Source organism: Maylandia zebra, linkage group LG9 (genome assembly GCF_041146795.1).
Source record: "Maylandia zebra isolate NMK-2024a linkage group LG9, Mzebra_GT3a, whole genome shotgun sequence".
Lineage (NCBI taxonomy): Eukaryota > Metazoa > Chordata > Actinopteri > Cichliformes > Cichlidae > Maylandia > Maylandia zebra.
The window spans coordinates 31,035,753-31,052,446 of NC_135175.1; the positions used below are offsets into that span (position 1 = coordinate 31,035,753).

The window sequence follows — 16,694 nt, forward strand, 5'->3', positions numbered from 1 at the left end:
CTTTCCCTGGTTTATTAACTTTTCTGACTACAACAACACAATATGTACATCACGTTTTAATGTATGAGACTATAAACTTGCACACTGACCTTGTAAAAGCCTCAAAAATCTTTTTAGTGAAATAAAAGATCGATTGAGCAGAGGACACAACTGCTGCCGGCCATTAAAAAGCAGCCCAGTTTAAGTCGCTTTCAGGATTGGCTTCACGTTTCAGCCCATGAAGCTTCATCCATCCTTTAAACTGCCTATGACTACAGCATGATGCATCCCTTCAACTTTCACAGAGGTCGCAGTAAGTCCAAAAAACTCCCTCTGGAAAACTAATCAATGTTCCTCTCTGCTCTTTGATGAGAGGCATCTCTATCCTGAGAAAACATGCAATTTTTAAAGCAGAAAAAGGTCATCGCTGCGACTACAGCAGCCGGAGGCTCGATCTACATCTGCAGATTCAAATAAAGATCCAGGAGCTTGGAGATAAAGGCAAGCGCAGCAGCTCTGGCTAAACTTCAAAACAGCACTGACAGTTTTAATTAAGCTAATCTTCTTACAGAAATTATGTAAATGAGGATCACACAAATTATCAACTGTGGGACAATGGCACTGTTATTATTTTATGTTGTTTCCTGGAAGAAAAAAAAAGTTTGAATAATATTTCAAAAACAAAGAAAAACTTTCAGAGGTTAATGCAGTCTCCAGATGACTCATAGCTCATAATGTGCTTTTTTCCTCTCATGGCAGAAATCATTTTGTACCATCAGGTCTTCAAATGGAGCACATCTCGCTGCAGAATGAAACACTTCAATTCACTTATTAAATAACGGAGTTCACAGGTGAGGTGATGGCATTTAAGGACAGGCCGTGAGGCTGTGAGAAGACATTTGAGAGAACCAAAAAAAAAAACAAAAAAAAAAACAGAAACCATAATCACAGGTGTATGAAGAAGAGCTTTTCTCTGTCTCTGTGTGTTTTTGCCCTGATTTGTGGGTTTTAAGCCTGACAGGAAGTGGTAAATAAGACTCTCTGGTACCTGAGATAATGCACCTCGACCCCGATCCCTCAGTATGAGCTCATTCGCACATCAGGAAGCAGCACAGCAGGAATTTGTGTGCGTGTTGGTGTAGGTGTTCGTGTGTGTGCGTCCATTTGCAGCATTTTCACAGCACAAGCTCTAAAAACTCCAAGCTTGAGTGTCTTTTAGAAGCTCGGCAGGAAAACATTCAGGGAAAAAAAAAGAAGAAGAAAAAAAGAACCAGTCGATTAGAGAGTCATCACACGTATCGCCTCCTCTTCAACCTGCACCTTGGCTCGCACATCCATCGACGGCAGCGCTGCCAGCTAACGCTTTCAAGAGTCTGTCAGTCAGTTTGAAGCGCGTTTGGAAACCGTGGCACGTTGTTAGGAGACACGGGTTGTCATATCGTGGATGTTTTGTCAAAGACTCGCTCCGAGGGCGTCGGGGAAACGACCGGCGGTGGGAGAACTGATGAGGTGACAGCGGCATATTTTTAGAGCTGCCCTCAAACCTTTACATGTCACCATGTCACCATTAACACCTCTATATCGTCGCTGGCGCTTTGACACGTTAATTATGGGCGAACCCAAACAAACGTCGTCTACTCCCACACGCATAAGAAAACCAGAAGAAGGCCTGAGGATTAATTCTGCGTATTTCAGTGTAATTTAATGCTTTGTGACAACTTAATTATTTCACAGAACGTAAACAAATATTTTCTTTTTGTTTTACTCAGCAGTAATTGCTGCAATAAACAAGGTTTACCTTATCACTATGAAGGAAATGGAAATTTTCATTTGGTAGAATAATGACACCAGCAGAGTTTAGACAGGTTTCTTATGATTCTGATTAGAGAAAGACACTAAATTGAAATCTATGGGAGAAATATGTGGCAAAAAAAAAAAAATAGTGGTAAAAGTATTTTGCAGACATGTGACCACTAACCAAATGAAATTACCTTTGGTCATGTGAGAAGAGAATAAAAGGCCCAGAGATTAATCCTCAATTAGCAGTTAGCCACCGGTTGTGAGGGGAAAAATTCGCCTGACTGGTTCTGAGTGTTTGCTAAAACTGAGCCACACCAGACCAGTCCGTGATCCTGTGGCAACCAAAACTCACAAGAGAAACATTTATATTCCCAAACTGGTTTTCAAAAGCCTCCCTGTGATTGCATTGGTTGCTAGCATATTGTTGCAAATGTAGTTGTAGCTTGAATGGAAGTGACTCAGCTGGTAGTTAATGAGATGTTACAGACAAACATGACAAACTACAGGTAACCATAGTTCACCAATTAATGCTTACAGGTACAAGCTTCTTAAAGCCGGTAAGTACGGCAATGTTATGCTCTCCATAACCTTTAATTCATGAACTATAGTTTGACTTTAATGCTTGTTCTCATTAAATGCAGCACTTCCTTCTAAATACTACACAATTTCTGTAGGACAGCAAGTTTTATGGTCAGGTCAAATATAGTCTGTATTTGCAATGTCTGAAATGTCAAATTCACTCTCATACACATCAGCTATCATTTCTAAAAGGGGCAGGATTGTCATGTTGTTCCTTCTGTCTTTTATTCTAAAAGAGAATGAAAGATAAACAAAAGACTAAATATAGTAAAGAGCAGAGCATAAAATTAGTGATTTCAAGTATGTAACTTATGTCTGACATGACCTAATGCAGAGAAAATAAAAGGCAAACCAGAGTCTAACTAGTGTCTTTAGGGTCTCTCGACAGGCAATACAAACTCACCCAGACAGAAGCGGATTCCAACTTATTCCGATCAGTCGTGGTGCCCAAATCACAAATGAATCAGGGCCAAAAGGATCGCTGTTAGGAGAAAAGGACAAAAGACAAACTGTCAGTACTGGCCCCGATTGAAGAGCTGCCTCTATGGAGGCCTGAATAAGTTGAGGGGTTAAAGCCTCAAAAGAGGAGTGAACTGATGATCCACTTCTTTCATATTTTGCTAAAGAATCTCAGGTCAGGCACACCTATCGTTTGAGGGGATCGGCCTCTGATCGCTGAAGAACTGCCAAAAATAACTTATGTCTATTTATGGCTTAATAACATCACTGGTTCCAACCCTGGTGTCCCCTCCCCCCCCTGACATGCTCAGATGTCCAGATCACCAAATCTAGACCACAAACTCCTCAATCTGGGCTGAACCCAGCCACACTAAACACAAACTTTATTGTTTTGGTCTCTAACTAAAGCTCAACACCACTGCTGAGTGTTTGAATATGGATTTGCTATCCAATCACTCTTGATCAAGATCTAGAGACATTTAAACTTTTTTTTGAAAAAGGGAGCAATCCACAATGTTAAAACAAGTTTAATCATGGATGGGTACAGCTTAGCATTAATTATTATTAAAATAAAAACAAAATCATGTTTCAAACTCAACTTCAAACACAAATCTCATCTTTCCAGTAAAATAAGAAAAATATATTAGATCATAGGTGTCGGATAAGAAAATGTGAAACTCATCTTTACATTCATTATTAGCACTCAGACATGCCATTATCTGCTGTGTAATGTCCCCGACTCTTTACTAAGAGGCACTCCACAGATCCTGTGTTATCCAACAGCAAGTTCAACCTTCATGCATTAATTTCCTCTCTATAGTAAGCTGTATTTAAATGGTGGATTATTTTCCTTTTCAGAGTAACGCCCGTCCCATTAGCTGCGATCGTGTCAAACCGCCATTAAAGCAAATGCATAATAGCCAGTTTCCATTCAATGAAATCAAGGTTCAACATGCCAATGAAACACAGGAACATCGTTGTGAATTACATGAAAAGCCTCGAGGAGGATTGAGTGGCCTGAGATGGCGAAGTCGTAGGATGATGGAGTATGTGCTGTTGCCAAGCAATTGGTCCAAAGACAGATGTCAGAAATGAACTGCGTCCTTTACCAATGACAGCTCAGTAATCCATATTGTAAACAGGCATTAAAGTATATCTGATGGTTTGGGAAAATGTGGAAAACATCCCAGTTTTTGTCTTTTCATGCTTTTACTTTCAACACAACATTTATACACGTTTCATTAAAAATAAATAAATAAATAACTTCCTGCCAATCTTACTTCTGAAAAAGCTGTCAGGTTGGGGTTACACGTGTGAACAAGTTGGAATATTTTCTGACACAGGATGAAAAAGAAGCGTGTCCCACTTTGACACTTGCTCGAGGGGTTTTCTGTCTGGCATTGGCAACAACAACAGGTTGTTTTCCCTCCAAGTCCTTGCGGAAACGTGTAATGCGATTTCCAGTTCGGCTCACTTTCCCCTCTTGCTCTCCCCTCAGTAAAATTCAGCATGTGTCGAGTGGGATGGAGGGAAATAACAACAGGAAACTGTGCTCTGAATCCAGCTGTAAAGTGCTGAGAGGACGGTGGTAAATATCACCTTTAATTCCAGTGTTTTAAGGTACTGCAAAAAAAAAAAAAAAAAGGACTGCAAAATCCTATCTACTGATATGAGCGAACCATGAGTACTGATATGTAAAAGACCCCCCGCTCTTCCATTGGCCATTTTGTTTCTAATTATGATCGCTTAGTCTTTTTTTTTTTTTTTTATCTCTTTCTAGTCAGTCTTCAAGTGAGGTCTTTTTGTATCTCATTATTTTTGTTTTGCATCTTTGTGGTTGTTCTGCATCTCTTCAGGGCTGGATTGCATCTTTATAGTCAGTGACTCATGATTTTCTTTTGTAACATGTTCTTGTTTTGCATCTTTTTATTGTTTCCTTATGTTCCTTTTATTTTTCCATCTTTTTGAGAAAGTTTTGAGGAAGTCTCTTGGAATGGTTTGATTCCTTTTGCAAGTTTGCTTTATATAGTTTACACCTTATGAAAGGGGTTAGTTACCACAATAAGGCAAAGCTTTTACTTTGAAGGCTAACAGGCTGGAGTGAATCTGAAAAGTGCAATCCAAACCAGAAACTGGAAACAGTGGGTAGCTTGTGAGTGTTTGCAGACAAATCAGTGTGTACCATGCAAACTATTGACAACCAAGCCTAAGCGAAACTGTCTAAATCAACTGCGCCAAGGTCAGCAACCACTTGAAAAATGGTTGGAAATGGGAATGCACATATTTTCCTCGGCCCCCAGAGGTTGCCAGGGGGTCACTGCCTAGATGACTAAGGCATTAGTTTGGTGTGCTCTAGTCTCCCATACTTTCAGCCAGAAAGTGAATAAACTCAGATTATAAAATGCAAAGTTAGACACTGTGAGCAACAATGTCACTTTTGGTAGCACACATAACATAACTGGCTTATCAAAGCTCTTAAACTGACAGCCCAACAACTCTTATCTTATCTTAAGACTCCAACCTCAAATGATGTGCACTGGCATCACCTACCTCAAGAGAAAATCTTATCAAAGAAGAACCAAAGGCCTTCGTTCCACATTCTGAACCTTAATCACGACTCAAAATTGTTCTTCATAGCAAGTAGGCTCCAGATATGTCAGGGTAAACCTGTCTTTTTGTTTCTGTGTGCTTGAAGATATTTTTCAATAAGCACCAGTCTCAGAAAGCTCTGTTTTCACCACCAATAACATTGACTTTCAGGCAAGATGACGTAACTCTATATTATAATCCTAAATCCTTTGAGTATAAACCAATTAAGACTATTTAATCCTTCTGTTTCAAGTGAAAATTGAAATCTTAAAAACAAGGAAAAGAAGAAACACCAGAACAGAGAGCAGAAATCTTTAAGTAGCAGCTGTGGTGTCTCTGGAAGGACAAAGGAAAGCTGCCTGTGTTGTAAAACTGCAAATGAAACAAAACTCCTCAAACACATTCTACATTAGGGAAAGTAAAGGCTATTGTTTTGAAGGACTATGTGGCCAGTTTATAGATAAAAATGGGAAAAGCAAGTTAAACAGTATTTCATAAATTCGCCGCCTGCTGTGCCACCTGCGAACACAGTTTAGACTTTGAGGAATGGCCGGGATGTTGCCACTCTCCCTCCCCGTTCATCTCTTTTAGTGAGACAGACTGTGTTGAGGCTGAGCACATCTTTGGCACTCAGCCTAGGATAGAAATATTCCACAGAGGCCGATGTCAGCGTGGACACCTTCAGCTGGTGAAAACACAAAGCGAGTCAATACCCTGATTGGCAGGTAGCTCCTGAGTCACAGGTCAGGACAACTACTAATAAATCCATCAGGACGCAGTGCAAACCGATACAGTAACCTCTTAATCTCTTTAACGAGCCTTATCAACAAATAAATGGAAAGATACTGTGTCACCTTTAATCAATGGTAACATTCAGTTCTGTTAGGAAAAGGTGACATTATGGCCTTTTAGACTCATTTTTATTAATAAAAAGTCAATTTTACACATTTGTACTGTTTAATTCACCAAAACTTGTTTTGATTTCTCTAATTTCATCTTCCTTGCAGCCCCGATTTCCCTTTGTCCTCTAACAGCTTTGTTGGGGGCTGTTTAGTTAGTTTAGATTTTATGGCCATTCAGAATAAGAGAAAATGATCAGTGCATATATCTTTACAAAGTACTGTTACTGGAAGTAATGGCTCCAACCTAAGACATCTGATTGTAAATATATCATTGTACTAAGAGAAAGGACTCAAATATAAGACACCGGCAGACGACATAACAAAAGATGAGAATCCATCTGAGGTACGAGAAACAAAAAGGGTGCAAACACCCTGTTGATGCCAGATGTCAAAGGGAAGTGACCAGACTGGGTCAAGCTAACAGGACTGCAACAGTAACTTAAATAACCATTAATTTGAACAAAGGTATGCAGAAGAGCATCTCTGAATGCACAACATGTCAAACGTTGAAGCACAGTTTTAGCACAATGTGGTCCTCTTTTGCTATTACACTAGAGGACCACAGTCTGTTTCCTGTTGGGTGCCTCTCCTCTTGGGAAGAACAGAGGCTACAATTCAAAACTGGACAGCAGAAGACTAGACAAATATTGCATAGTCTGATGAATCTCGGTTTTTGCTGCAACACCTGGATGGTAGGGTCATTTTTAAGATAAACAACATGGAAGTATAGATCCATTCCGCCTTGTATCAACACTTCAGGCTGGTGTTGGTGGAGCAGCAGTGTGTTTTCTTGACACTTTAGGTCCCCAGGTACCAACTGAGCATCTTTCAGCTGATAGCTGCTCATAGCAGGATAACACACCATGTCACACAGCTGGTTTCTAGAACATTACAAAGAATTCAACATACACAAATGGCCTCCATAATCACTAGACCTCAATCCAATGTAGCACCTTGGAATGGAATGGAATGAGATATTTTCATCACAGATGTGCAGCTAATAAATCTGCAAATCTGTGAGAGTATCATGTCAATATGGACCAAAATCTTGGAGGAATACATACAACAGCTTGTTGAATCTATGCAATGAAGAATTAAGAAAGCAAAAAGAGATCAAAATTGGTACTACCAAGGTGTAACAAACAAAGTGGACAGTTACTGTGTTTACAAAGTGCACTAATTAGAGAACAAGACAGATACCAGTGCAAGGAAAGAAATAACAGCACGTGAGAACAGTTAACCAGAGGGAAGACAGAGACAGGAAGTAAAGGAGACAGACAGAAAAGTAACTGCGTAAAGAGAAAGGCAAAGGCACAGACATAGAAAAGACCGAGGGAAGCAAAGAAAAAATATATATATATTCACAATCCCTGAGACCATGACAAGATTGCAGCTGATCTCAATGAGTGGGAAGAACTGAAAGCTGTTCTTTCCACTCATCTACTTTCCAGCAGCATCAAGTGATCCTTGATGTTGCTGTGAAGCCTGCACAGAAAGTCCTGAATCGTGTTTTTGGTGCAACTGATAAGAAGAAGTATCTAAAAGAAAAAACACTATCAGATACTGTCAGGGATGAACTCTGGCACCCTCGCAGTTTATTTGATAGACTAAGGCATACATTGTATCACATTTCTGTAGAAGCGAGCTGCGAAATGAATGCAAGGTTATTACCTTTACATATATGAAATATTAGAACATGTCTGGCCGAGATAACAAGACTTGAGAATATGTTATGATCCCATTAAATCAGCAACCTGTGCCAACCAGAAAGGAAATATATAGTCTTGGTGTTTCCGACCTCAGACAGGGAACTGCGGCTTTGACAACTATTTGCACATCAACACACATCAAGAAAACGAAATGAAAAGAAAAAAAACGGCTCAGCCTCGAAGCCTCTCCTTTTTCTGTAGAAGTGAAAACACGGGGCTGGTTTTGAAATAAGAAGCAGTCCTCAGTATGGGGACTGTAAAACAGCTTGCCAGCGCTAAAGAGACTCCTCTCCAGAGGAACCTTGACGTGCATAATTCCCACTTTAAGGGCAGCTTTCATTAGTTTCTGTTGCAGTCAGCCTCCAGAAAATGTCCCCAGATGTTGCCAAATAAAAAGGCTTTGATATTCCTACATGCCTTATCCCTCACTGGCAAGCTCGGCGTGTTTGCTGTGTTTAAAAAGAGCATGGAGTTGATGTGTCGGACAGCTGAGTAGCAACATCAAAGCCCCGCAGCTCTCACATATACAGGTTTGGTTTATACTAACACAGAGGGAAATTTAGAACATATCACTTACGCAATTTTTATACAAGCTAGATTACGAGTCAGATCTCAAACACACTTTTGCTCATTTGGATTACCCCTCGCATCCTATCAGCACTCACTTAAGATAATGGGCCCCGGTGGGGAGGATATAGGATGCACAGTGACTCTGGGAGCTTATGCATGTTAGTGAATGGGCAGGCGAGGCAGATAAAGGGCTTTAGAAAACAGACCAGTGGTGGCAATTTGACAGGATTAAAGCCTGACGGTGTGTTGTTCTCGTGGTGTCAGGTGTTGCTCGTTACACCCGAGCATGTCGGGGAATCGTGGTGTTGATCTGTGAGCATGTCGAGGTCATCTGAAGTCGTGGTTTAATCCTGCACTCTGGCACAAGGCATGGACGGACCCAACAAAGGCTGCGTTGTTTTTTTTTGTTTTTTAATTCATGCCAGTAATCAAAAAGGGAGATTTTGACCATTTCTTGGTGGTAAAAATCTTAAAGAATGTGTTTTAGATCAGATCAGGTCTGTGGCTGCCTGTGATTCATTTAAGTACCACTTAATTTGCACAATAACTACCAGAGAGAAACATGTCAGAGTGACTAATGACTGATTGTCAGGATACAGTTGGCAGAGGTGTGTAAACATAATTTAGTGCAAATGCAAGCTTCAGAATGGAGCTGGAAAAAAAATACAGCAGTAATACAAAGACTCTTCTAACAACAACAGTTAGCTAACTAGCTAAAGATTATATGTCATGATGTTGCAGACACAGAGCACTGCTGTATGTTTAAGTATCCTTGGGGGAAGATGCTGAACCCTGAACTGCCCCTGATGAATCAGAGTGTGAGTGTATAAATAGTTGGTTAAAAGCACTTTAAGTTACCAGATATTGTGGGAAAGCACTACACATGTACCAGTCTATGAAATATTAGCACAGGAAAGATGCTAATCTTTGAAATATCAGCAAAGTTCAAGTATCATCGTATGGTAGGAGAGCATGCTGAAAATGGACCAAACTTCTGCCAAGAGCACGTCTGAGATTGATGACTGTATTGTTTTTAGGAGCTGACAGACGAAGCACTGTGGCACGTTTAATAAATGGCAATTTCATCCATTATAGGAGACACTCAGATGTGGACTCTTAAGCAAATGACTGTTCAGGAGATAAAAGGAAATAATGAAAGTCTCTACTGCAGTAAAAAAAATTCTCTAATAGTCTCAGCTGCTTGTTGTATTCTGGCCTAACGGGAGGTTAATCCATCTTGTATTACAATCCTTTGCAATGTAACAGAGAGTGGGGGGTAGTTAGTGGGAAAGACAAAGAACAACACTAGAGGCAGAGAGGCTCGTGTCATTGTCTCTACATCCACATGAGCTGAATGACGCACCTTTGACCTGTACAGACATCACACAGATACGACCGCTGACAAACCCCTGATTACCTCCACCTCCAGCACCACTCTCTCCTGTAGATCACCCCTCTCTTTAAAGCAGTGCAACACACAAGAGCCCCGCAGCTGAGTGAGCTACTATTAAAAAAAAAAAAAGAAAAAAAAAGGCAAATGTCAAACACAAAACACACAGACACACACAAACACACATATTGCACATTCACAGCTGACACGCTTGACCTTCAGTGGTGTCTCCTGAGGCCAAACATGTGAAAGGCTACCTGTGCACACATGCTTTCAAGGTGCCTTTGATGAAATTGGTTCAGCCTCATAGAGCTCCTTTTGTAAAGCCAATTCTCGGGCTTGGCAGTGGACAACCTGGGGAAACAATTGGTTTCCAGAAAGACCTGCAGCTGACAGAGAGAGCTGTGGCTGTAGTGGTCAACAACATGTAGCTTGTATTAAAGAAACACCTCCATGGTAAGAGAAGCCAGGAGAACAGTCCTTTAGCCTGCAGACGTCAGGTGATATGTAAATATTATGTACAAAGATTTCCCTGTGTTTGAGTGCACCACTTTCTCCTATACACTGTGACATCATTGCAGTGGCTTACACCAAAGAGAAACAGTCACAAACCAGCCTGGATGAGATCCTCTAATTTGTCCTACGTATTCTCTCTTTTTTGGGGGGGGTGCAGAAAAATTTGACCCAGTTCAAAATTTAAAGCGCATTTTGTAATTTTAATTGTAGCCCAATGTAGTATATAATAACTGTATAAAACAGACATGACCTTGTCTGATACAGTAGTAGATAATGTAGTTCTAATAGAAGTGGAGGAGTTTAAGTATCTCGGGGTCTTGTTCATGAGTGGGTGATTGACAAACGGATGGTTTACAGGAACGGTGGTAAAGAGAGCTGCTGACAATTTACCGGTCAATCTATGTGGTCATAGGGTAGTGATGGATGGATGAGCAGTGTATTCCCTGGCATAGAGCAAGAAGAGGCTGTGAGGTAGACCCAGGGCAAACCAGAAAGATTACGTTTTTCCCGTAGACGAGCTGGAGGCAGCTGTTGGTGAGAGGGCGGTCTGGAGTTTTCTGCCAGCTACTGCCGCCATGACCACAACCCAGAAAATCAGTACTAGATGGATGGATGAATGGATGGGTGGATGGATGAACGGATGGGTGAGTGGATGAACGGACGAATTGGTGGATGGATGGGTGGATGGGTGGATTGGTGGATGAATGAATGAATGAATGGATGGGTGGGTGAGTGGGTAGATGGGTGAGTGGATGGATGGATGGATGGATGGGTGAGTAGGTGGATGAGTGAGTGGATGGACGGACGGACGGACGGACGAATAGATGGATGATTGAGTGGATGGATGGATGGATGGATGGATGGACGGACGGACGGACGGATAGATGGATGATTGAGTGGATGAATGGATGGATTGGTGGATGGGTGGGTGAGTGGGTAGATGGGTGAGTGGGAGGATGAGTGAGTGGATGGATGGATGAGTGAGTGGATGGATGGATGGGTGAGTGGGAGGATGAGTGAGTGGATGGATGGATGGATGGATGGATGGATGGATGGACATACGGATGGACAGATTTCAGCTGGTCATTTAGTTTATTTTAAGAGTTGACTGAAGAGGATTTGCGACCCAAATGCAATCAGCTGATTAACAAAGCATCAGAAAGTGACTCAATCATTAATTTCGTCCTTTGTAAGATGCACAGACTTCAGAGTGTTTGTGATGTGCTGCTTTTCTTTATCACACTTGCACAGCACACGCTGTTCTCGGACAGCAGCACAGGTGTGGATGGACGCTGGTGAGGAAAATGAGCTACATTAACACCTGCTGAGGCATTCTGCGCAGTAACCTAAATGTTAATGACTCGAGCAGTTGGCAAGAAAATGGACGGGATAACAAGCTCTGACGAGGCCTGTCGAGTTAATCAATGGCCATGACATCCGATGAGACCGTTGCAAAGGACCAGACAAACACACAAAGGTGCAGTCAATGAAGAGCACAATGTCATCTCAGCAAGTGACAGCTCAGCAGCCAGAAGTGAGAAGGAGGAAAACTGTTTTACAGAGTCAATGTCTGATGAAATGCACCACATCCACTCCAAGATTCCTCAAATGGAAGCAGAGTGGAGGGGGGTTTCACAGCAGGAGGATCGGTGTGTTACAGAGCAAATAAATCAGCCACTTGGCATCGAATGTCGTCAGACAGACTGCGGGCATGTTTCAATCAACAGGCCAAGGGACACACTGACAGCATGTGGGGGGGGGGATAAAAAAAAAAAAAAAAAAAGACAGAGTACAACGAGCACGAATGAGATATGAGACGCCGGCAAGAAAGACATACATCAAGCTTGAAAACATCACCGGAGGATGAACTGAGTGAAGACAGTCCCACAAGACATGAATATGGGTCATATATATTTCTGGAGCTCATATTCGTAGCCATGTTAACTTGCTGTCACGCACACAGTTAAGCACAAAGTCTCATGAATTCTTTCGTATTCCCTTCATATGAACTCCACTACAAAAATGATCTGAAAGCAACTTTTATGGCAGTATGATATAACATAGCATACATGTTATACTGTAAGCTACAGTGCTTTAATATTAAAGAGCATTTAAGTGTCAATACATGGACAGAGATATGTGAAGCCATTTTAATGCAGTTCAATTAGAGGATTGGAGTGAAGAAGCTACTTCAACACAATTATATTCATAAAAAAAAGTTTTAAATGGGGGCCTATTATGCTCATTTTTCATTCGTCTTGGACTCTAGAGTAGCTTTGCATGCTTTACAGTCCAAAGAAATCCTATTCCGTCCTTGACATCATATAAAAAATGTAAAAAATAAAATAAAATAAAAAAGTTGTGTGAAGCCAAAGCTTTAAGGATTACATCTACATAGGCTTACCTCATTATTTGAAACTTCAACCATGTTGCAGCAGGCTGTGAAGGCTCAAGCCATGTGACACGAGACTCACTGGAGAGCCAGCTGATGGCATCTCCAGTGTGTCCTCCTTACAGTAGCAAAATAGACGAACAGCAAAGGCTTGCTGGTTTCGCAGCGACTAAACTTTTTAACTCTACTGTGGAACATGTTATCAAAATTTGGAAAAATAAAAATAAAAAAAATTCCTAAGAAAATGCATCACCAAATATACCTGTGGAGTCATACCATGTAAAATCTGTGTAGGAAACACTGCATTTCTTTTCACACAGCCAAAAATACAGTCATGTAAGAAAGAAAGACTTCTTCAACAATGTCCTTTGGACAGGCAAGACCAGAGTGAAGATGCTGGGTGATAGTGGACAGCATCACCAACCACATCCTGTCAGTTGAAACACTGCACACCAACTGTCAGCGCTGTGGCTGAGGGGTGATGATTTGGGCCCGTTTTGCAGCCACAGGACCCGGACACTTTGCAGTGACTGAGTCAACCAAGAATTGAGGTGTTGCAATGACCCCGTCAAAGCCAGATATTAAGCTGGTTTAAATGATGTGACAAGATCTTAAGAGAGCTGTTGAAGGTAGTTCTAACAGCTGTTGAATCGTGGGGTGTAGTTGGTTTTTAGGATTATCACAACTTATTATTGTTACATTTAAATTTGAAAAACTCTTTGTGCGGGAAACACTGCATTTCTTTTCAGGGTTGCAGGCACGCAGTATATTCCATGAGTTTGGACTTGTCAGCTGGTATCTCGGAAAATAGAGCTATTAATGTGATTAACGTTGTAACAAAGTCCACTTTACCACAAAAATAATCTAACAACAAATTAGACGAAAGCATAAGCATTGGGAGTTAAACCCCACTCTCCTGGAGTGGATCCTTGTGGATTATTAATGATGTTTTTCTATCACCTGGTGTTCCCATACTTTAATTGTGAAACTCAAACTGAATGAGCTGAAATCTGTGTAACTGGTTGCTCCAGATGGCATTAAAAGAGAATTAACCATGAGTACTAATGGTGCACTCATGGTTAGCAGCTTGGTGGCCTTAAAAACACAGTTGGCCAACAAAAGATTATTACGGGTGAGCCAGCTTTCTCTGCACTGAGAGGAGATTCACTAAATGCATGACTGAACAGAGTAAATCTACAAAGCCATTTGAATTAGAGAAGGCTGGAAACATCTTTTATTCTTTGCTTCCAGTGTTCGATTTAGTTAGAGCTAATGGGCATAATTTATACATGAAACACCTGCCTGGTCCAGCATGAAGTAAACACAATCAGGGGAGGCCACGTAAGGACATCCGTGGATGCCTCCAGGATTTCAAAAACAGCAAGTCCATCTAAATATTTCCTGAGAGGACTTGAGAATTTATCAGTACCACTTACAGATTCAGTGATTATCAGACCTGCAGCTCACAAAATGAAAACTCCACCTGCACATAGTTAGCAACTGTTTTCCACCTGTGATTTTCTTTGTCAGCAAAGCTGAAAACCATTTATTTTCCCAGAAAATCAAGCAGGAAAGCAAGGAGGTGGTTTGTTTGATCTGTCAGCCGGCTCCTGCTTTCATTCAGGCCACCCGAGGAGTGGACAGATTATCATCGGCAGGAAGCAGAGCAGCAGGATCGGTTCTCAACCTGCCGAGTTTAGGCCTCGAGATGTAGGCAAAGCTTTGCTTTCATCAAATACCTCGCAGAGAAAACCAATCCCAAAAGCTGCAGTCTGCCATAGCAGAACTGAAGAACTTATTACTGCAAAATGGTAAAATTATAAGAAATAATGGCAGCAATTTTAAGATATAACCAGTGTCTAGTAAGAATCATGTAGTTGCATGAGTATGAAGATGCTTTCACAGAGAAACTGAGTTCACGTCTCAAAAAGTTGCACTTTCATTTCAGGCTGAATTGAGACTCATCATGATCTCTGTAGCTGAACTTCACATGCCCGCAGCTCCAGACTCCAGTATGAGTCAACTTTAATGCCCAGAGAAATCCTGCAAGGTGACATCAAGTGCACGTGAACACAGCACGCTTACTTTAGCTGTCCCCGCCAGACTGTGAGGCTTTAAATCAAAGAAAACCACAAGCGTGATGCTCGCACAAACCCAAAACCCTGCCAGCACTCACAACTTCTCAAATCCAACTCATCCTTTCCTGCAAGCAAGAATGTGTTTGTACTGTAACACGTGCCAGATTTTTATTTGGAGGGAACCCATGTTGTTGTAGTTAACAAAAAATGAATGACACATCTCATCAGCCTCATTTTGTGATTAAGGCTGATTAGCTCGTTAGATTTTTCCACAGAAAAACAACACAAAAAGGCAAATTAGCTTTTTGTGCAATCAGTCATTTTTGCAATCATATCAGGTACCAGCATGCAGTTTGTACATAACATATTGACACAATATTGGATAAGAACTCTTTTTAAAAGTGAACTTTTAGCTCTTTGTGCAGCTCATCTCATCTTCTGTCAGAAACGAGCAGTTTTCCTGTCTCCTGTTTCTTCAAATCTCCCTCCCTCAGACTCTTTGGAAATCTACTTTGGGGTGGCCCTCCTGCCTTTACTCTGTGGGTGTGTCATGCTTGCAGCATGGCAGATTATATTACAAAATTCAGCACTTGTTATTCAGACAAGTCTATGCAATGTCCATGTGCTCTGCAAGCGTTGCATCATCTCAGTGCAACTTGCCTGTTTATTAAACTTAAAGTGTTATAATGAAACCAAAATTGAGATTTTTTTTTTATTCTTTTTCGCAGTGAATAAATGTTTTTATTTTATTTATTATTTGTTTATTTTGAGTATCGCCATCACAATTCCCCAACTCTCTGTGAATGGTCCTCATGGCCAGTGATTAATTGAGTGGACAATTTCCATATTAATGATCAAAAAAACTGACCTCACAGCCCTTTGTTCTTTAATTGGGCTGGTTTCAGTCATTCTGCAAATGTACTGTTTATAAGCTTGGGGAAACCTGCAGTCAGCTGAAACTGAAGAAGTCACTTGGATGAGCGACAAAACGTTTCTTCCACTGAAAACGCCCCAATGAACAAAATCAACGTTTTAGGATTTACTTACCTGGATGATTGAGCATGCATCAAGAAAAAGATAATAATGAAAACCAAAGGTACACTTGTAAAACTAATGGGAACCATCACTGAAAGTCAATGAAAGAATTGGGAATAAAATAAAATACTTTTTAATATAAAAAGTAGTCCAGTGAAATTAATAGAACCTAAAGGTTATTATGAAATAAGCAGAAATCATCCCTGTTTCTCAAATTTTTTTTAGCATGCTGCATTTCACACATCATAAGTTCACATCTGAAATGCAAAATGTTAATTAACAATTACTAAAAGTTAAAAACACAAGGGCACAAATCTAATTCTACTTAAATAAACTTCACTCACCAGCGTCGTCAGAGTCCTGTGTTTATTTTGTCTGAAAAACAAAGAAACAAAAAAATTCATCTTAGTGTCATTTTTTATATAATCTGCTTCAGGAGCATAAACTGTATATAAAAGACAACATAGCCACCAGGCTGTCACCCTTTGTGTGAGAAGGTAAATTACTATGAATTGCACAGGTACAAAGAACAGACAGGGAAACCTGCAAATTACTGCTAAGTAACAGACCAATAAAATATGAGAATTTCACACATCAAAACTGAAGCACAAACATTTAGGATGGTGTGTATCACACAAACCAACCACAAAATCAGTCAATCCATTAAAAGAGGTCCACAGATTAGTGAGCTGGCAG

At 40.7% G+C, this 16,694-nt stretch overlaps 1 protein-coding gene across 3 annotated transcripts in view; it reads right to left on the bottom strand.

Annotated features, from left to right (window-relative positions):
• rnf152 (ring finger protein 152) overlaps positions 1-16,694 on the bottom strand; it is a 60,726-nt gene that overhangs the window by 18,496 nt on the left and 25,536 nt on the right. For all 3 annotated transcript variants that reach the window (XM_012919339.4, XM_014414123.3, XM_014414122.3), the window contains 2 exons: positions 16,343-16,373; positions 2,762-2,839 (listed from right to left, as the gene is read on the bottom strand). The gene's annotated coding sequence lies outside the window, so the exon portion shown is untranslated. The remainder of the gene's footprint in view (positions 1-2,761; positions 2,840-16,342; positions 16,374-16,694) is intronic.